Raw genomic sequence first — 22,472 nt, 5'->3', positions numbered from 1 at the left:
GCAACTGTAAAAGGCCAGTTTTTAATCCTGACTCTTCAGCTTGCTAACGATGGGGTCCATTAATACTGTTGGCGTGCATGAGAACAGTTATTAAAGCCTGTAGGCAATAATATAGCTATAAAGCAGCAGTGTAGTCAGTTCCTAAAGGCTTAGTCATTAATGATAGCATTAATGGTCTTATGGGGAAGATGAAAAAAGGTTTGTTTTTCTTGACAATACTGAAAACATTTAAATAACACAGAAAATACACACTCAGATTTGTAAAAGGCTTTTTAGTTTTTATTTTCATTGTTTTTGTATTTTTTTTTTTAAATGTTGCATGTGGACAAACATCATAATTTGGCCAGTTATTGCAATAGATTAGACATCAAGCTTAATAAAGCATTTTGTAGTATAGGTTAATAGCTGAGGAAATATGCTGTGTTTTCAACACCGAATGAATGTCCATGTGACTTCCATAGTGTGTTTGCGTACTGCAAAAGAAGAGAGGAATATAGGTTAGAGCATATTATAGAATGGTGCATAGGAATAATCAGCTGCATCCCAAGTTACTTAGCAGTAGGATGACACAAAATTTGCATAGATTCCTAGTTAATATAATCTCTTGGGTATCCTGGGATGCTGGGAGCATGCAAGTTCTACCAATTTACCACAGACTTCAAAATTGGTCTCATTCACACTTTTTATTTTTTCAATTTTTTTCGGATAATGCAATTACTCCAGCAGGAGCAGTAAGACTGTCTAGCTGTCAAAATCTTCATGACATACAAGCCAATGGACCATCCTATGTTAAAAATATTAGTTTTGTGAGGACTGACCTCTAATTGTTATGTATGTAGCCCCCTGTGTCCTTGGTAGGCATGTGCATTTCGTTTCGTTCCGAATCGAAATTCGGACGAATTTTTCATTATTCGGACATTCGGATGCATACGAATTCCCGAATTGCAATATTATTGAATTTGCCGAATCCGAACGTTTTCGATTCCGAATCGAAAACCCGCGGATGAAATTCGATCGGAATTCGATATTTTTTCGAATTCCGATCGAATTTCGTCCGCGGGGTTTTTTTTTTTAATTCCGATCGAATTTCGTCCGCGGGTTTTCGATTTGGAATTCGATTTTTTTTTTTTTTTTTTTAATTCCGATCGAATTTCGTCCGCAGGTTTTCGATTTGGAATTCGAATTTTTTTTTTTTTCAAATTCCGATCGAATTTCGAAATTATATTTGAAAAGAGACTATTTGTTGTCGAATCCGGTCGAAATACTTTCGAATTCGACCGGATTTTTCGAAATTTAGTCGAAAACGAACGAGTTCCGAAAACGAATTTAACACATGAATTAAACATGAATTAAAACGAAACTAAACGAAACAAAATTTTCCCTTTTGCACATGCCTAGTCCCTGGCTACCTACTATCGCCATGCCTTCTATATGATTTGTTTTATTCATCAATATATGAACTTACATTCTTTTTCCTGTGTTACCACCAGCGAGATCTGCCGTGGTGGCGGTGGTGGTTGTAGCCTCCATTATAGCCTCTATTATAGCCGTTATAGCCTCCATTATAACGATTATAGCCTCCATTATAGCCTCCCCAAGGGCCATAAGCAAATCCAGGATATAAACCACCAACAGCAAGCCCTGGCTGTACGTAGACATTGGGGCGGTAACCACCATTGTAAAAACCATTGTTATATCCACCAGCAGTCCCTATCCCGATAGAAAATCCTGAAAAATAAAGGAAAAGTCTGAACCACAGTTACAGAAATCAACACACCTGCTTAGACAATTAGGGCCTGAAAGTTTCTATATAATATTTTTTATATGTAAAATAAGTAAGCAATGTTATCTAATATTTAAGTCTAAACTCCAGATAAAAATATAAGACACTTTCACATACTCAATTCAAATTGCTGGTGCAACTCTTCACAGCAGCCAAACAGACACTAGCAAAATCTTGGAAATCACCTAAATTGGTTTTACATGAAGCTATAGCTAAGATGAATTATACCATGACCCAAGCCAAGGTGGCTGCTTTTGAAATGGACATGATCCCCAAGTTTGAGAGGATGTGGCAGCCCTGGATTGCATATATTATGCCAACCTTGGACAATAAAGTACTACTGCCATGGTAGTGTGAATCAGTGTGTTATATATATGCCATTGTTCAACATCTCTTGGATTGGAACGGTGGCTCTTGGCTCAACCACGCGGACCCCCCTTATGGTTCCAGTACTCTCTTTTTTCTCCATTTTCTTTTCTTATAGTTATCGTTATTAATCAATTTTTTTTTTTTTTTTCTGTTATTTGCTATTTTACTATTATGATTTTGAAGCTCCCTTTGTATTGTTAATAACTCTTTGCTTCACAGAGGACAATATATATGTCAGTAGTTACTAATAACTACATACAACCTCTAAACTTAATAATCTTAATGTCATAGTGACTAAATAGTATACAATACTTTGTCCACAAATATTTACTTTGTAAATTTACATATTGGAATAATTTTTTTTTTGAGCTTCTCTATTTTCGATGTATTTATTGTATTCCCTGTAATGTGTATTACACCTTTGTACTCAATAAAATATTTTTGACAAGGAAAAATATAAGACACAAATGTCTGATATTTTTTAGATTTCAGGCATTTGATCTCCTGGCTTGGGCAGGGCAAATTATTCCATGCAGCATTGTATGCTAAGAAAGTGCTGTCTGGAGTGACAAAGGAGAATTTATAACTCACCTCTTTGCCACTTCCATGATCCTTCTCATTACAGACAATAAGGTTGATGGCACACAAGGTCATCCATCTGCATTTCATTTCTCCCAGAGCTTTAGAGCACCTGGGAAGGACAGGTGGAGCGTCCAACCCCACTGCAGACAACCTGTCAAAGTCTATTGCTGAGTGCTATACCAAAAGGTTTCAGACATTTGGGGCCCTGAGCATTCAGGGACAAGAATCCAGAACGCAGAATACCTGCAGAGTGATGTGGGGCTGGATGCTGCCCATGTTCCTCCTGAGCACACCAAAGCAATTGGAGAGACATACACCAGAAGTACAGCACAGTGTGCAAGGGGAAACCGTATAAGGATGTCTCCATTAGCTATACACTATTTCTTTTATGTTTGTGATAGAAGAGGAGAGTGATGGACTAATTGTGGTAACTAAAACAGATGATTGAATTGGTAAATAGATATAATATATGGCCAATATTCAGATAAAATATCTGACTCTACTCTAAGGCCTTGTACACACGGTCGGACTGTCAGATGAAAACGGTCCACCGGACCGTTTTCATCAGACATGTCCGCTGCAGGATTTTGGTCTGATGGCTGTATACACCATCAAACCAAATTCCCTGCGGACAGCGAACGCGGTGACGTGGCCGCGCCGTCGCTGCGACGATGACGCGGCAACGTGCGCGACCCTGGAAGGTCAATGCTTCCACGCATGCGTCGAATCACTTCGACACATGCAAGGGCTTTCGGCCGAGCGGACATGTCCGGTGAGTCGTACAGACGACCGAACGTGTCCGACGGACAGGCTTCCAGCGGACATGTTTCTTAGCATGCTAAGAAACATTCGTCCGCTGGAAACCTGTCCGCTCGGCCGGGAATCCGGTCCGGTCGGCCGTACAGACGACCGAACATGTCCGCGGAAACTGGTCCGCGGACCAGTTTCAGCAGACATGTTCGGTCGTGTGTACGAGGCCTAACACTGAGCACACATAAAAATCATCTTCACTTGTGTCATACATTTCTATTATGATCATCTGTCCTTTCCCATACTCTCATGTTAAAAAAAAAATAGTCATCACTACTAAAGCAAAAAAAGAAAAAAAATAGACAGGTGTTGTGACTGCATATGAAAACAGTTTAAGAGTACCCCACATTTAACAAATTAGTGAGATTGTACTCCAAGTAAGAGAAACTTTTCTAATAATAATACTCAAATATATTTGATCCAACCAGAAATTCCGAAATGAAAATCCAAATGGTAATATTATTGGCATAACCAAGTTTTTAATAAAAAAAAAATCATAGCATGGAAAAGACTAATGCCGCGTACACACGGTCGTTTTTCGGTAAGAAAAAAAATGAAATTTTTCAGCATGTCCAAAAAACGAAGTTTTTCCAACTTCATCATTAAAAACGATGTTGCCCACACACCATCGTTTTTGAAAAACGATGAACAAAGCGCGGTGATGTACAACACGTACGACAGCACTCTGAAGGGGGAAGTTCTATTCGCCTTTGGGCTGCTTTAGCTAAATCCGTGTTAGTAAAAGACGATTCGCGCTTTTTTGTCTGTTTCAGCGTGATGAATGTGCTTACTCCATTATGAATGGTAGTTTTACCAGAACAAGCGCTCCCGTCTCATAACTCGCTTCTGGGCATGCGCGGGTTTAAAACGTCGTTTTAGCCCACACACGATCATTTTTTACAACCCGAAAAACAACATTTTAAAAAACGACATTAAAAAATGCAGCATGTTCGAAAAAAAATTGTCGTTTTTCAGAAGCCAAAAACGATGTGAAGCCCACACATGATGATTTTAAATGACGTTTTTAAAAATGTCATTTTTTTTCATGCTGAAAAACGACCGTGTGTATGGGGAATAATTTATTCAAGCATCAAAAATAATTTAAAATTGGAAACGTATACAGTCAGTTAGAAATGTATTGTAGCCAGTTACTAACCTGCGAAAGCCATGTTGGTTTGATCTGAAAAATAAACACACTTGGTTAAAACATCATGCTTATCAAAAAAATAAAGAAAAAAATATTATACTCATATGAGGCCTGCCAGCACTAATTCTATTTAGCTGTTGTTTGAGTACATTTTTTTTACTCTACTGAGTATTGTAAAGGATCATATAGAGACAATACACTACAATGTAATATAAAACAGATTATGTAAACGGCATAAACATGGACTCTCCACAGAAATGTGTCTGTTGCTCAAACAGGGTAACTCCCCCCTATAAGACTCAATAAAACAGAAATGAACATTGCTACTTGAATTTTTACTTATAGACATCATTCCTCATAGTGAAGTCCAGGGTAGCTCTGATAACAAAAGTGAGCAGCTAAAGAGATCCAAGGATAAAGCACCACCCCACAGAAAATGACATACTGTGGTGGGAGTCAGGGAGGGGCTATGGCTATTGGAGAAGCTGTATGCCATTAGGTTCTGTCCTGGCGCAACACCCCCCCCCCCCCCCTCCACACCGCCAGTTCTAACAGCGGAGGGCATAATCACCTGGCTGCAAATTACTTGTCCAATCAGCTCTACCTTATATAGGGGGGCCTCCTTGAACCGCTGAGGGAGGCAAGCAGAGAAACATATCTTCCCTGGGCAACTCCAAGAATTTAAGGAGTTGTGGGAAATGGAGTTAAAGGGGCCTGTACCTGCACTTGAGCATAGTGAAAAAAATAGACACTCCTGCACTCCATTTGACCTTGTTGTCGCTTGCAAGTTTGCAGACCCTTCACATTCATTCTGTGCAAAGGGTACAGGGAGTCTCTCAATGCTAGGTCTCTGGAAGCACCTCAGGGGTTGAGTCTTGGCTCCATCTTTTAGAAAAGAGGTAGTGTGCTTTTCTTTCAGGCACATCATTAGTAGGTGGTTCAGGTGTCTCTACAGCAAGAGTATGGATCTGAGCTCTGTGATCACTGGGCTGTGCAATATTGTCAGGAAAAATTGCTTCTCCTTGGAGTCTTGGAGATAATGGTGGGAAAGCAGGATGCAGCCACCATTGAACCTCTGGTAGCAGAGACATTTGTGGCTCACAACCCAGGATGGGTTCAGCAAATTCCCCAATTCCATGGGTTTCAGTAGGTTTGAGGAGTGTAGGTGTCTCTGTTTTTCTTGAGCTACTTCTCACTGGAGATTTTAGACCGACACCTGGTATAGGCTATGGTAGGACAGCTCCAGGGACTTCTTCTCACAGCATTTGCAGTTTTCCTTAGTGGTGTTGACCTTTACATCGGACTAACACGCTGTCCCTATATTGAAGGTCAAAGCTTTCAACTCTCCTTACTCCACCTATCAACCATTTTAACAAACTGTTGGACTTCAGACAGGCGTTGTTTTCACTCTTAAAAATAAGGAAGTCAGAGTGTGTTCAATTTCTCCACAAGTATGTGGAGTGTGACCAGAAATAACATGGTAAGGTGAGTGACTTGTCAAGGAATGTACTGTATGGTTGTGTCTGCAAACAATTTTAGCTAAATAATAGACACTTTTCCTTCCTTTCTCACAAGCCAAGATTCTCAGCAGTTGTATCAGGGTATTATTGGTATAGAGTAGTATGCGACTTCTTACTACCTAGTGAGTGGCACCATTATTGGAAGAACGTGCTTTCAAAACAGGGTCCCTGGTCTTAATGTAAATTTCGTGGACAGTCATAAGGAAGCAGAAGTGTTCCCATACCATCTGGGCAACAGTATTTGCAGTCCCGCTGTGGGTTAGCACTGCCATAACTAGCTTGGTAACATGTTCCACCATGACTATAATGTGGTGGTATCTGTCTTTTGGCATGTGGAGTGTAAGAAAGTCGATGATCAGTACTTTCAGTAGGGCAGACGTGTGGCAGGTCAGAGGTGGAATTCAGGCCTCAGCACCCTTTGACATTGGACAGACCACATTGGGTCTGAAGACTTCTTCAAACATCTGGAACAGACCTACACACATGGCTTGTCTCTTGAACCAGGTGAATGTTTTGTGACTCTTACATGTGGATTCTATTTTCCATAGAGGGATTGGGCCCTTGACAGTAGGACCTGCCATGATAAGTCATGGGGAACATTATTCTGCAGTATACCATCCCTCAGGATGAGACAAGACCACTCACTAAGAAGTTTGTTGGTTTCTAATAGTAGTTTAAATTTTGGGCCACCGCAGTAACCGCATTGCCTCTAATGTGGTCCCCCACTGGATCCTCTTTCTGTCTCTATGTTTTTACAGTCAGCAGTTTTTTTTTTTTTTTTTACAAATGCTTCTAGACGCAAATGCAGATAAACACGGCTAAAGGCGGCAAAACACGGCATGTAAACGTGGCTAAACAGACGTTTTTAGATGCCGGTTTCTAGATGTCAAGTTAAATCGTTCAGGAGAGGTTAAACAACTTCTTGTGTACATGAAGCTTTAAGCTTTAAAGACAAAAGGTTAAAAGAGCTTTGTGAATTATTATTTCTCAAACATAAAATACTGTGCATTTCCACATTAAAAAACACTGATGATAGGACACTATGGGGGAGATTTACTAAAACTGAAGAGTGCAAAATCTGGTGCAGCTCTGCATATAAACCAATTAACTTCAAGGTTTTATTGCCAAAGATGACCTAAGAAGCTCATTAGCTACCACGCACAGCTGCACCAGATCCTGAGTGTTCATTTTAGTAAATCCACACTATGTGTGAGAAAATCTCTCTAACGAAGTCCCAGATATCAATAAAAACCATACAGGGGTTCTAATCCTCTTCCAATCTATCCAATAAAAAAAAAGCGTGGCTAGGTATATGTCTAAATTATATACTCTAAAAATATTGACAAATAATGAACATGGGTTACATACCAAAAACTTGCTCCTTGAAGTAGAATAAATTAGATTATTATCCACAGAAAATCAGCTGCTTTTATATCAATACAAGGACAGGGAGGAGACAGTAAATTACAACGGCATGACTAACTCAATTTTTGTCACTGTAATTCCACATTACATTCCATATTCTATAGTGCCTGGGCACACCCTAATCACCTTGTTCTGAGCAGATTTTTCCTGCTGCTTGGCTTTAGAGAAAGGTATTGGGGAATCTCTGTCCTCATTCCCTTTCTCTGTCTCAAAAGTGAGACATCAGGGGCCTGTTTAGACCCCTAATATTTCACCAAAGCCCTCCTACGGGGCTCCTAAAAAAAATGTAAAAAAAATAAATGATTGTAAAGAAATATGGTAAAAAATAAATGGTAAGTAATAATAAAAAAATAAAGATAAACTGTTGACACCAATCTCTGCCCTACTGACACCGCCCACTGCTCTACTGACACTGTCTATTGCCCTGCGGCTATATATATGTATTTATGGTTGTGGCCCTAAGACCGAGACAGATGTGGATCAGATAAACACGCGACAAGTCTTACAACATAAATAGACCTGAGGTGTGTTTTTTGGTCGTCTTGTAGGTAAGCCAAGAAAAGGGGCCATAAACAAGATAAGTAATGGATGATTGTGGAGGAGAATGTGTTGAGAAATGCTGTAAAAACCGTGAAAGGGAGGGAGGGTATCCCTCATTGGAACCGACAAGGAGCAAGGGCGAGTGGTCAGTTTAAATACCCACTGTAGTAAGCCAAGAAAAGGGGCCATAAACAAGATAAGTAATGGATGATTGTGGAGGAGAATGTGTTGAGAAATGCTGTAAAAACCGTGAAAGGGAGGGAGGGTATCCCTCATTGGAACCGACAAGGAGCAAGGGCGAGTGGTCAGTTTAAATACCCACTAGGCCCCTCCCATAAATTCAGGCCATCATACTGGCCTTCCAACTTATTGTTGTGGCACAAAGACCGAGACAGATGTGGATCACATAAACACACGACAAGACTTACAACATAAATAGACCTGAGGTGTGGCTTTTGGTTGTCTGGTAGGTAAGCCAAGAAAAGGAGCCAAAAATAAGCAGGTAGGGAGTATATCTTTATTGGTTCTAAGCTCATTGAGCAAGTTTTGAGAAGGAAAGGATCATCTCCACTTGGGCTCGGAATATATCTAGTGAAACAGGTGGACTTCCATCTGCCTAGCTACTTGATCACATGGTCTGGTACTCGTGCTGAAATGCGGCTGGGGCTGTGCAGATCCGGAAGGATTGTCCAGAATGCCATCCAGGGTCTAGGCCTGGGTTGACCAGTAGGATCCTAACATGCATGATAAGTTGACTGCCACTGAAGGGGTCGACCAGAAAAGGTAGTAACAGCCTGGAGACTGACTGGCTGGATAGGTGACAGAGTAGACGGTTGAGGAGGGTTACTGGGCACCAGGCGTTGCTGTCCTTAAGAGGTCGATATTTACTCCAAGTCCGATTTGTTGCATTTTGGAGATTGTAAGATGTAGTACATGGTGGTTTGAGTGAGTGAGTGAGTGAGTGAAAAACTAATATAGCGCTACACATGCAAACTAAATTGCCTCTGGGCGCTTGTTGATCATTTCTCCTTTGACCTCAAAAGAGATGGGTTTTGATCTTTCTCCTAAAGGCCAAGTGGTTCTCCTCCAACCGAATGGCGGTTGGTAAAGTTTTCCAAAGACGAGGGCCTTGGACAGCAAATCTTCTTTCTCCTTTGGACTTGTATCTGGTTTTGGGGATTTGGAGTAGATTAGCCATGACTAAGCACTAGTTAAGTGCGAAACACGTCGGCTGTCATGTTTTGTGGTTGCGGTGACTGTACATGTTCCAGTTTGAAAATAAAGACAACTTTCTTTTAAAGTTTTCCCGGAGTGCGGCTGTCCATCTTCCTCTTCTTACTGCTATTGCTACGTGCATTGCCAGCACCTTGGTAATCCGACCGTCCCTGATTATCTACAAGGCTCACCTGGAGCGGTGAAAACCTCTCTCTGGAGTAGATTTTGGTTGGAGGATCGCAGCGCGCGATTGGGGTTATAAGCCTGTAATTTTTCGTATAGATATTTGGGAGCATTTCCCAGGATACATTTATGCGTCAGACAGAGAGCTTTGAAGGTGATTCTATCTTTCACTGGCAGCCAGTGGAGGCTTCTCAGTGCGGGCGAGATAGATTCCCAAGGTTTTTTTCCCAGTCACAAGGCGCGCGGCCATATTCTGAATGACCTGCAGGCGAGTGATTTGGTACTTTGGGAGTCCGAGGTAAAGGGCATTTGCATAGTCCAGTCTAGAGTTGACAATTGTTCCCACCACGACTGCTATGTCTTCTTTGGAGATAAATGGAATAAGTCTGCGTAGTAGGCGCAGCAGATGATGGGATCCGCTGACTACTTTCCCTATTTGTGCATCCATTGTCATGTAGGTGTCAAAGATGACTCCGAGACTTTTGACTTTGGTGCTAGGGGTGATGATTTTTCCCAGAATGGGTGGAGGTATCCAGGGTGTTGCCGGTTGATTTTTTCGATTGGCCTGAAACAGGAGAAGTTCTGTTTTCGATCCGTTGAGTTTAAGATAACTCTTTGTCATCCAGTTCTCTATCAAAGAGAGGCATTTCTCTAGCCCGAGATGATGATCCATTTTGTTACAGATGCGAAAGTACAGTTGTGTGTCATCCGCATACGAGTGGTAGAGCAGCTTTTGGCTGCTGATGATTTCAAAAAGCGGGCGAAGATAGATATTAAACAGCACCAGCGATAAAGGGGGTCCTTGGGGGACACCGCATGATACTGTGCGTTTTTCAGAAGTGAACGGTCCCAGTCTCACCACTTGTGATCGGTTTTCCAAAAAGGAGGAGAACCAGGATAAGTCACATTTTGCGACTCTGGCTACTTCCGATAGCCGAGTCAGCAAAAGTTTGTGGTCTACCGTGTCAAAAGCTGCGCTGAGGTCCAAGAGTACTAGAAGACAAGATTCTCCTTCGTCTGCGGCCTCAAAAGCATCATCCCATATTTTGAGCAATGCTGTTTCCGTCCCGTGTCCTGGACGGAAACCCGATTGAAAAGGATCAAGCAAATTATGGGTGTCTAAATGCTGTTGCAGCTGTTGTACCACCGCTTTCTCCATGAAGACGTTCAGGCCTGTTATGGGACGAGGGTGTTCCGGGTCTTTGGGATCAAGGGTGGGTTTCTTTAAAATGGGTTTGATTAAGTGAGTAAGTAACTTGTATAGCGCTACAAATGCAAACTAAATCGCCCTCAAAGCGCTGTTTGGTAAGCGAGTCAGCTGGTGTCTGTACAGTACGTGACTACTGGTACTACCATAGGTGAACTCGCTAGGCCATAGGAATCTGTAAAAAGCCAAGTAAGCCAGGCTGGGCAAGAGCCCAAAGCCGTTGGTAGCGGCCTGCTGTTTCTGAATTCCACGCAGAAGGGCTTTCACTGTATGGGCTGTAAACACAGATGGCTTTTTGTAAAGACAGAAAATGCTGAATACCGTCTAGGTACAGTCTGATAGTGTTATGAGCGAGAGCCAGCTGTGTATGGCAATAAGATATAAAGGCTAGGACGCATTTTTATAAATAATTTTTTTTTTACTACTAATGGCGATTTTTTTCGTGACTGCGACATTATGGCGGACACATCGGACAATTTTGACACATTTTTGGGACCATTGTCATTTTCACAGCGAAAAGTGCTATAAAAATGCACTGATTACTGTGAAAATGACAATTGCAGTTTAGGAGTTAACCACTAGGGGGCGCTGTAGGGGTTAAGTGTGACCTCATGTGTGTTTCTAACTGTAGGGGGGCAGGGCTGGACGTGTGATGTCAGTGATCGTCGTTCCCTATATCAGGGAACAGACGATCACTGACATTGCCACAGTGAAGAACAGGGAAGGTGTGTTTACACACACCTCTTCCCGTTCTTCAGCTCCTGTGACCGATCGCGGGACACCGGCGGCGATCGGGTCCTGAGGGCACGGTCACGGAGCTTCGGAAAGGGGCACGTGCGCGAGCCACGGCTGGGCTCTTAAAGGGGACGTATATATAAGTCCATGAGCCCAGCCGTGCCATTCTGCTGACGTATATCGGCGTTAGGCGGTCCTTAAGTGGTTAAGGATGTTCCAAACAGTTGATTTAGCCACACCTAATGTTTTTGCTATCTCTCTGATGGGTTTGTTTTCTTTTTTCAGCTTAATGATGGCTTGCTTCACTGATAGTGACAGATCTTTGGATCTCATATTGAGAGATTCTAAATGCAAATAGCACACTTGAAATGAACTCTGGACCTTGTATCTGCTCCTTGTAAATGGGATAATGAGGGAACAACACACACCTGGCCATGGAACAGCTGAGCAGCCAATTGTCCCATTTGTTTTGGTCCCTTAAAAAGTGGGAGGCATATAAAAAAACTGTTGTAATTCCTACACCGTTCACCTGATTTCGATGTAAATACCCTCAAATTAAAGCTGAAAGTCTGCAGTTAAAGCACATCTTGTTCCTTTAATTTCAGATTCATTGTGGTGATGTATAGAGCCAAAAAGATTAGAATTGTGTCAATGTCCCAATAATTTATGGACCTGACTGTATATATATATATATATATATATATATATATATACATCCGTGTGTTTAAACCCTAGTGTCATAGACTGCACACACCTATGGTTATTAGCTACCAGCCCAGTTCTATTCCCAGTTTAATGACACTGCATTTCTAAAGCCTGAGACACATTTTAATTATTACAATAACAACAGGCAACAAGTGTAACAAACACCTGGGGAAAAATCAAAATTCACTTTTTATACTTTAGTATATAACATGGTAAACCCAGTTTTTTTTTTTTTATTTCCTTACCTTACTTTATGTTTTGAACTCAAAATATAATATTTTTGTAATATTAATAAAACAAATTGTAATAATAATAAAATTATATATTTTACACCAAAACAGAATTCAATCTTATACTTTTGTATATAGTATTGTAAATTCAATCAATTCTTTTTGTATTTTCTTACCCTAGCCTAGAGTATATTTTAGATGCACAATATAATAGTTATTACAATAACACCAAAAGAGGATTCACTTTTTATATTCTGATAAAAAAATATGATAAAACCCAATTTATTTTTGTATTTCCTCATGTAATATGTTGTTTTAGATGCAAAATGCAGGTATAATTTTTTAGAAATCTAACGCCAAATGGAATATCACTTTTTTCTTTAACATAAAATATTGTGAACCTAATTTATTTTTGTATTCCTGTAATTTATAGTACGTTTGAGATGCAAAATATATATGATAATTAGAATATAATTTGATATCTCTACAGCAATATAGCACATTTCTGAAAAACAAGTATCAAAATCCAAAAATGTCATAGCGTAAGTGTATTCAAATCCAATAGTTGTTTAGTTAATTTTTGCTGTCTGTGTCCTATTCAGGGGATTCCTTTTCACTATTTACCATTGCCAAAATACAACAGGATGTTAGAGGAAAGTGAGGGGAATTACTTTCTTAAACATTTTACCACAAAAATGTCCCCCTTGAGACACTGCATGTAAATAGTAAGTTATAATGTTTCTAAAAGAAATCGTACAACATAGAACCATAAATCCCAACAACATTTTGGGGGAGATTTTCATAATTCCCTCATAAGATATCAACATAAGTTGAAGATGTAATTGACGGTAAAGCCCACCTTGGTAATATAATGATAACCATGAGTGGCGCAAAATCGTCTGTCTACACCAGGGGTGCCCAACCAGTGGCCCGGGGTCCACATGTGGCCCGCGGAGCCCTCTGATGTGGCCCGTGACCTCTTGCTTTGGGATAGCAGGTTCGCAAGCCCAGATCGCAGGTTGTCGACCCGTGTGAAAGCAGCCTTGGGCCCATTTCACACAACCCACACAGACCCTCCATTCATCTCTATGTAGAGGCAGATGTAAACAGACTTGTGTCCATTTTCACCCACCTACCTCCAATCCACAAAAAAAAACAGAAGGGGATCCGTCCCCTTCCATCTGGTTGGATTGGATGGGAGGGCCCACAGAGTAGAGTGGGCTGTGTCCGTGTCCGCGCTGCATATACAGAGCGGATACGGATTCTGTCTTCCGTCCACTCCACTTATTGTGGCCCACGTCCAGTTACCAAGTCGCTTATGTGGCCCTTGCTCTTCAAAAGGTTGGGCATCCCTGGTCTACACAGTACCTTGAAAAAGTATGCATACCCCATGAAATTTTCCAAATCTTACAACCAAAAACTTAAATGTATTTTATTGGGCCTTTATGTGATAGACCAACACAAATTGGCACATAATTGTGAAGTGGAAGGAAAATGATAAATGGTTTACAATTTTGTTTACAAATAAATATCTGAAAATTGTGGCGTGCATTTGTATTCAGCCCCCTGATACCCCTAAGTAAAATCCAGTGGAACCAATTGCCTTTAGAAGTCACCTACTTATTAAATAGAGTTTATATGTGTGTAATTTAATCTCAGTAAAAATGGATCTCTTGTCTCCCTTTTGACTTTATGTTTTCATATATTGACTGTAAACTGTGTCAATGTTAATGTGTACATTTTCGAATAAACTTTATTTTCAGTAAAAATAAAAAAAATACAGCTGTTCTGTAAAGCCCTCAGAAGTTTTTTTTTTAGAGAACCTTAGTGAACAAACAGCATCATGAAGGCCAATTAACACACCAGACAGGTCAGGGATAAAGTTGTGGAAAAGTTTAAAGTAGGGTTATGTTAAAAAATAAAAAAATCCCAAGCTTTGAACATCTCACGGAGCACTGTTCAATCCATCATCCAAAAGTGGAAAGAGTATGGCACAACTTCAAACCTACCAAGACATGGCTGTCCATCTAAACTGACAGACCAGGCAAGGAGAACATTAATCAGAGAAGCAGCCAAGAGGCCCATGGTAACTCTGGGGGAGCTGAAGAGAGCCACAGCCCAAGCGGAAGAATCTGTCCACAGGACAACTATTAGTCGTGCAATCCACAAATCTGGCCTTTATGGGAGAGTGGCAAGAAGAAAGCCATTGTTGAAATAAAAAGTCCAGTTTGCGAGAAGCCATGTGGGGGATGTAGAAGATGAGAAGATGAGACCAAACATGTAGAAGATGAGACCAAAATAGAACTTTTTCGCCTAAAAGCAAAACGCTATGGGTGGCAGAAAACTAACACTGCACATCACCCTGAACACACCATACAAAACATATGTTATAGGGACTGATATCCAATCATTGCTAGGCAATATGTTACACCTAAAATAAAAAAAGGTGGAGTTGCGCTAACAAAATATAGTGATTGTGATTATCCCATCAAAAAAGGGACAAGAATAAATATAAAAAAGTCCAGTGATGAAGGAGAAAATACTAAATATTTTCTCAATAATAAAATCAAAAAAGTCTTTTGATAAAAATGTGATAACTAAAATCATAAATACATAAAGTCATTTCTGTGAACGATCAAGTGCATAGAAGGCTTATTCAGAAATGGTGAAAATCCTGAAGGAAGATAAACAATGGACCTGGATCCCAACTCTCTGGTGTTGATGACCCTTACCAGATAAAATGATCCTTATGGATCAGGCCAAGCGAGCAGCCACACACCTGGACTGCACAGGGGATCGGGATCTTTAGGATCTTCCCAATGGTTCTCCAGCAGAGTGTCAGAGCCCTAGGAATGACTATCGCAAACAGCAAATGAAGTATGTGCAGCAGGAGAGGGACTTGTCAGAGCGATCCTCAGGCAGGTATTCAGGCGATAAATGGGCATGTGGAAGAGAACTCACAATAGTGTGACATCATTTAAGGTTTAATGAATAAAAAAGTATTGCACTTACAGCATATAAGAAAACAATCAGCATAAAAAGTTCCGGCCGGTAGTAGAACGAATTCCTCACTCGCGGTGACGTCAGCACGCCTCCTCCCAACGTTTCGTCCAATCAGACTTGTTCACGGGGTATGAGGAGGCGTCCTGCGTCACCGCGTTAAATACATAGCAGCGGGCGGAGCAAATGATGAACACATGTCCCAAATGACAAGCCGTCCGCCATCTTAGTTGAGGGAAACCTTAAGGGAAAAAGGCTAAAAACAGAAAAACGAGAGACTGGAGATTCCTTGAGGACTGCGGGCACTGACGAATTGTCAAAGTAATGGCATCCATCCGTGCCGAGACCACAAAACCCACAGGATCCCGAATCATGAGCCAAACTAAGAAAAACGATCACTGGCTCAGATAATTAAAAAACTTAGATAGTGTATTACACAGCGTGCATAATCCATTGTAAACCATCATACTGGTTATTATATAACCACCATGGATAATGGTATAACTGATGCAGCGACATCTAAATGGAAAACAACAATTTAGTCATAAAAAATTATATTATATTAACAGCAAGGCTAAAAAATATAATAAAAAATCGGAAAAATAAAACAATATAAAAAATATAGGAATAAGTCTCTATAAATGAGAACTGCATTGCGGATATATGTAATAACCATACACAAAGACATCCCAATGTGAAGCAAGCATTAGAGACACATGTCCATGATGTAAATGGTCCACCGTCAAAAACATATACATTGCTCAAATATAAAAAGAAATCCATAAACTAGAAAACACTTATCAAACAATTGTATATGTAAATGAGTTACACTAGTTGAACCACTATTGCGAATGTCAAAACGGACACCATACCACCCCAAATATTAAATAGGGCGGCAGATAAAATAAAAAAATAAATAAATAAAAAACACCTCAAAATAAATCTAGGAGTTGTCTATAAAACAATTGACATCTACCTCGATGTTTAAACCGCGAGGTTCGTAGCACTTCAAGGTGTGTACCCACAACATCTCTGTCCTTGAGATGTTCCTCACTAGGTCGCTGCCCCTCCAATGCGCCTGATATTTGTCTATGCCAACACATATAATGCCCTTAGGGTCCTTATTATGACACAACAAGAAATGTTTTGACACTGAGTGGTCAAGGAATCCACTCATGATATTTGTTAAGTGTTCATTCAGATGGATATGGAGAGGGCGCTTAGTCCTGCCTACGTATTGAAGCCCGCAAGGACATTGTAACAAATAAATAACTCCTATACTTGAACAAGTGATAAAGGACTCTATAGGGAATTGTTTAGACAAGTGTCTTGAACAAAAACTCATGGTCCTTTTAGGAATTCTAGTATTCACAACACAAACTTTGCACCTCCCGCACTTAAAAAAACCCACTAAACCTGATAAAAACATAGATGGAATCTTGGGAGGATCCAGTACATTAGGGGCCAATTTATCTTTAAGGGAAGTGGAACCCCTGAATATCACTCTCGGCTTGTCAGGGAGGATGGCACTCAGGGTTCTATCACTTTTCAAAACATGCCAGTGTCTAGATATAATGTGTTTGACACTGGCATGTTGGCATGAGTAATCTGTGATAAAAGGGGCTTTGTAACTGGCCAGCTGATCAACACCAGGTTTCTCCTTGAGCAAATCCTCACGCCTGGTCTTATTGACCAAATCCAAAGTTTGAACAAGGGTATTTTGATGGTATCCTTTGTCCACAAAGCGTTCCATCAAAACACTTGCCTGTTTTGTAAAAATTTCATGTTCACTACAGTTCCTTTTAAGGCAAAGGAACTGGCCCTTCGGTACCGCTCGAAGCCATGTGGCATGATGACAGCTGTCACTGGGTATATACGAGTTCCTATCAGAGGACTTGAAAAAGGTAGAGGTAGTGAACCTCTCATCTTTAACAGAGATAGTCAAATCTAGAAAATTAATAGTTTCTCTGCTGGCCTCATACTTAAGGACTATGCCCCTATCATTATGATTGAGAAAAGACATGAAGCTTGATAGCTCCTCCTCTGAACCCCTCCACAGGAGGAGGATGTCGTCGATGTATCTGGCCCACAGCAAAATCTGGGGCCTAGAAACAACATCGACGACATCCTCCTCCCACTTGGCCATGAATAAATTTGCCAAGCTGGGGGCATATTTGGCCCCCATGGCAACTCCCCTGTCTTGGCGATAGAATTGCCCATTATGCCAAAAGAAATTATGAGAAGCTGCGAACTGCAGCAGTTCCATAATAAATGAGATCTGGACCTCAGGGAGACCAGAATCCCTCCCTAAAAAGTAACCCACTGCCTCCAGGCCCAGATCATGTGGAATCACCGTATATAAAGAGGTGACATCCGCTGTCACAAGCCATAGGTCTGGAGAAGGTTGTAGGTCAGTTAAAATATTGATAACCTGTCTGGTGTCCTTCAGAAAAGAAGGCATATTTCTGACCAAGGGCTGCAAGAAAAAATCGATATATTTGCCCACCCGGGACGTCACGGAATCTATACCGCTGACAATCGGTCGTCCCGGGGGGCAAACAGGGTCTTTATGCACCTTGGGCAAATAATACATGATGGGGACTCGGGGGGCTTTCGGGACCAAAAAGGCCTTCTCTTTCTTATTGAGAACATTCAAACTGAAGCCCCTATTGACTAATTTGACTAGAGATTTCTTATACTTGTCTCCTGGGTCCAAAGGGAGACGAGTATAAGTATCACCGTCACTGAGGATACGTTGCATCTCTGCCAAATAATCAGTCTTGTTTAGAACCACAATACCCCCCCCCCTTATCAGCGGGGCGTATAACGAGGCTCTAATTCTCACTCAATGACTTAATACCCTCTTCCAATTGTTGTTTGCATCTGACTTTTTTAACCCTCAGATTCTCTAAGTCACTAAGAACCAGGTCTTTAAATACCCTCAATGAGGCGGGCATGTGACCAGGGGGATTATAAGTAGACGTATTTCTTAGGTCAGAATGAACATAATTGGCGGCCAAAGTTTTAGAGGGATTAAAGGGGTTGGAAGAAACATATCGTTGGATGTTAAGTTTGCGCACAAACTTATGAACATCCATGTAAGTTTTAAATTTGCTAATGTTCTTCGGTGGGGCATATTTCAGACCTTTCTCAAGCACACATAATTCAGGATAAGTAAGTTGATGCGAACTAAGATTAAAAATGCCACTCCCTGTTAGGTTTTTGACCTTTTTGGACCGAGTGCATTGTCCCCCTCTAGTCCCTCTTTTGGTTCTGCCAGTCTTTTGGTTCCTTGCCCGGCCCGGGGAAAACCCCAATTAGGCTGGGGATGGGTAATTGGCCCGTTTGGATATCCCAATTCATATGGCACTGGATGCTGGACCTGACTGGTAGTAGGGATAGAGAAGGTATTCTCACCCTCAAAATTAGCGAAATCCCCTAAAGGGAGGAAATTGTTGTGGGTGAGGACATTGTATTCAGGTTCAAAGGTCCCTGTATAATGTGTAACATTAGTGTCTTTCTGTCTCTGTGTCACATTAGAATGTGGGCCTATATCATATTGATTGGCCTGGCCCACGTTCAATGGTTGCACAAAGTTGCCACCATAATTGAAGGGATAGCCAGGAGGAGGGACACTATAAAAACCTCGACCCCCAGAGGCCACCAAACCAGGTGATCCCACTGGGGCGGGAGCCCAAGGTCGAGGATAATAACTAGGAGGTGGGCCAAAAGATTGGCCGCGTTGATTTGATGTTCTCCCTAAGTTAGAACCATGTGGCATTAGGGGCTTATTTGCCCTCTGTTTACCCTTTGGTGTGCTAATAGTTTTAGTACGAGCACCACCAATTTTTTCAGGATATGAGTTCGGAACCCTAATAGAATTAGTAACAGGATTAGGAAAGGTGACCTCCATAGCTGGAGCCACTACAGCATTAGCCTCAGCTAATAACTTTTTCTGCCAATCAAACACGATATTGTTTTGGTAGTCACCATAATCTCTGTTAAACTTTTTCTTTTTTTTGATTTTTTGTTCCTTCTCTTCCTTCTCCAAAATACGTAATAGATTTTGAGATCTATCAGAGTATTCTTCACTAGTCATAAAGGGAGTTAGTTTTTCTTTAATTATTTTGATCTCGTCATCTAATTTTTTTAATTTGGTGGTCTTTCGTTCCCCCAAAAATTTAAGGAGATTAAGTCATTAAAACTCATGACTCACGACTCACTGAGTCATTAAAATGTTTATACCATCCCTCTAGATCCTCATCTCCCTTATGTGGGGCAATATCCCACCTAAGGCTCCTCGGAACCATAAGGTTTTTAATGTAGGTATCCATTCATTTGGGACATGTGTTCATCATTTGCTCCGCCCGCTGACGTCACCGCGAGTGAGGAATTTGTTCTACTACCGGCCGGAACTTTTTATGCTGATTGTTTTCTTATATGCTGTAAGTGCAATACTTTTTTATTCATTAAACCTTAAATGATGTCACACTATTGTGAGTTCTCTTCCACATGCCCATTTATCGCCTGAATACCTGCCTGAGGATCGCTCTGACAAGTCCCTCTCCTGCTGCACATACTTCATTTGCTGTTTGCGATAGTCATTCCTAGGGCTCTGACACTCTGCTGGAGAACCATTGGGAAGATCCTAAAGATCCCGATCCCCTGTGCAGTCCAGGTGTGTGGCTGCTCGCTTGGCCTGATCCATAAGGATCATTTTATCTGGTAAGGGTCATCAACACCAGAGAGTTGGGATCCAGGTCCATTGTTTATCTTCCTTCAGGATTTTCACCATTTCTGAATAAGCCTTCTATGCACTTGATCGTTCACAGAAATGACTTTATGTATTTATGATTTTAGTTATCACATTTTTATCAAAAGACTTTTTTGATTTTATTATTGAGAAAATATTTAGTATTTTCTCCTTCATCACTGGACTTTTTTATATTTATTCTTGTCCCTTTTTTGATGGGATAATCACAATCACTATATTTTGTTAGCGCAACTCCACCTTTTTTTATTGTTCATTTTGTTTGTATAAACATTTGAGTTTGCAGCTGTATATATTTCACTTGATAAGCGCACTTTTTTTCCTTTTTGATATTTATTGTTCTTATACGTATTTAGTGCAGCTATCCTTGAGCTCATCATAGAGTTCCTCCAACCACTTAGTCATACATGGATATCTTTGAATTCAGGGCAAGCCGTGTGGTTAACTCGGTTGGAGTTTTTGAAACCTTTAAGGAGGGAGACAATGATCAGGGAGGTCTGTTTATGAGGTTAAAAAATCTGACCGTTGCAGAACTCCACACACAATGGGATATCGTTTTCTTGGATACCTACATTAAAAACCTTATGGTTCCGAGGAGCCTTAGGTGGGATATTGCCTCACATAAGGGAGATGAGGATCTAGAGGGATGGTATAAACATTTTAATGACTCAGGTCTTAATCTCCTTAAATTTTTGGGGGAACGAAAGACCACCAAATTAAAAAAATTAGATGACGAGATCAAAATAATTAAAGAAAAACTAACTCCCTTTATGACTAGTGAAGAATACTCTGATAGATCTCAAAATCTATTACGTATTTTGGAGAAGCAAGAGAAGGAACAAAAAATCAAAAAAAAGAAAAAGTTTAACAGAGATTATGGTGACTACCAAAACAATATCGTGTTTGATTGGCAGAAAAAGTTATTAGCTGAGGCTAATGCTGTAGTGGCTCCAGCTATGGAGGTCACCTTTCCTAATCCTGTTACTAATTCTATTAGGGTTCCGAACTCATATCCTGAAAAAATTGGTGGTGCTCGTACTAAAACTATTAGCACACCAAAGGGTAAACAGAGGGCAAAGAAGCCCCTAATGCCACATGGTTCTAACTTAGGGAGAACATCAAATCAACGTGGCCAATCTTTTGGCCCACCTCCTAGTTATTATCCTCGACCTTGGGCTCCCGTCCCAGTGGGATCACCTGGTTTGGTGGCCTCTGGGGGTCGAGGTTTTTATAGTGTCCCTCCTCCTGGCTATCCCTCCAATTATGGTGGCAACTTTGTGCAACCATTGAATGTGGGCCAGGCCAATCAATATGATATAGGCCCACATTCTAATGTGACACAGAGACAGAAAGACACTAATGTTACACATTATACAGGGACCTTTGAACCTGAATACAATGTCCTCACCCACAACAATTTCCTCCCTTTAGGGGATTTTGCTAATTTTGAGGGTGAGAATACCTTCTCTATCCCTACTACCAGTCAGGTCCAGCATCCAGTGCCATATGAATTGGGATATCCAAACGGGCCAATTACCCATCCCCAGCCTAATTGGGGTTTTCCCCGGGCCGGGCAAGGAACCAAAAGACTGGCAGAACCAAAAGAGGGACTAGAGGGGGACAATGCACTCGGTCCAAAAAGGTCAAAAACCTAACAGGGAGTGGCATTTTTAATCTTAGTTCGCATCAACTTACTTATCCTGAATTATGTGTGCTTGAGAAAGGTCTGAAATATGCCCCACCGAAGAACATTAGCAAATTTAAACTCACATGGATGTTCATAAGTTTGTGCGCAAACTTAACATCCAACGATATGTTTCTTCCAACCCCTTTAATCCCTCTAAAACTTTGGCCGCCAATTATGTTCATTCTGACCTAAGAAATACGTCTACTTATAATCCCCCTGGTCACATGCCCGCCTCATTGAGGGTATTTAAAGACCTGGTTCTTAGTGACTTGGAGAATCTGAGGGTTAAAAAAGTCAGATGCAAACAACAATTGGAAGAGGGTATTAAGTCATTGAGTGAGAATAAGAGCTTCGTTATACGCCCCGCTGATAAGGGGGGGGTATTGTGGTTCTAAACAAGACTGATTATTTGGCAGAGATGCAACGTATCCTCAGTGACGGTGATACTTATACTCGTCTCCCTTTGGACCCAGGAGACAAGTATAAGAAATCTCTAGTCAAATTAGTCAATAGGGGCTTCAGTTTGAATGTTCTCAATAAGAAAGAGAAGGCCTTTTTGGTCC

General features: G+C 41.0%; 1 long non-coding RNA gene across 1 annotated transcript; it reads right to left on the bottom strand.

Annotated features, from left to right (window-relative positions):
* Positions 1 to 255: 255 nt before the first annotated feature.
* On the bottom strand, positions 256 to 7,652 carry LOC120943928. Its single transcript, XR_005750336.1, has 4 exons — positions 7,580 to 7,652; positions 4,701 to 4,724; positions 1,466 to 1,728; positions 256 to 473 (listed from the first exon to the last, which is right to left on the bottom strand). It is a non-coding gene; the product is annotated as an uncharacterized LOC120943928 (long non-coding RNA).
* Between the last annotated feature and the right edge of the window lie 14,820 nt (positions 7,653 to 22,472).

The sequence above is a fragment of the Rana temporaria genome, chromosome 6, assembly GCF_905171775.1.
Source record: "Rana temporaria chromosome 6, aRanTem1.1, whole genome shotgun sequence".
NCBI classification, from domain to species: Eukaryota; Metazoa; Chordata; class Amphibia; order Anura; family Ranidae; genus Rana; species Rana temporaria.
This window is presented reverse-complemented; position numbering and strand designations above follow the sequence as displayed.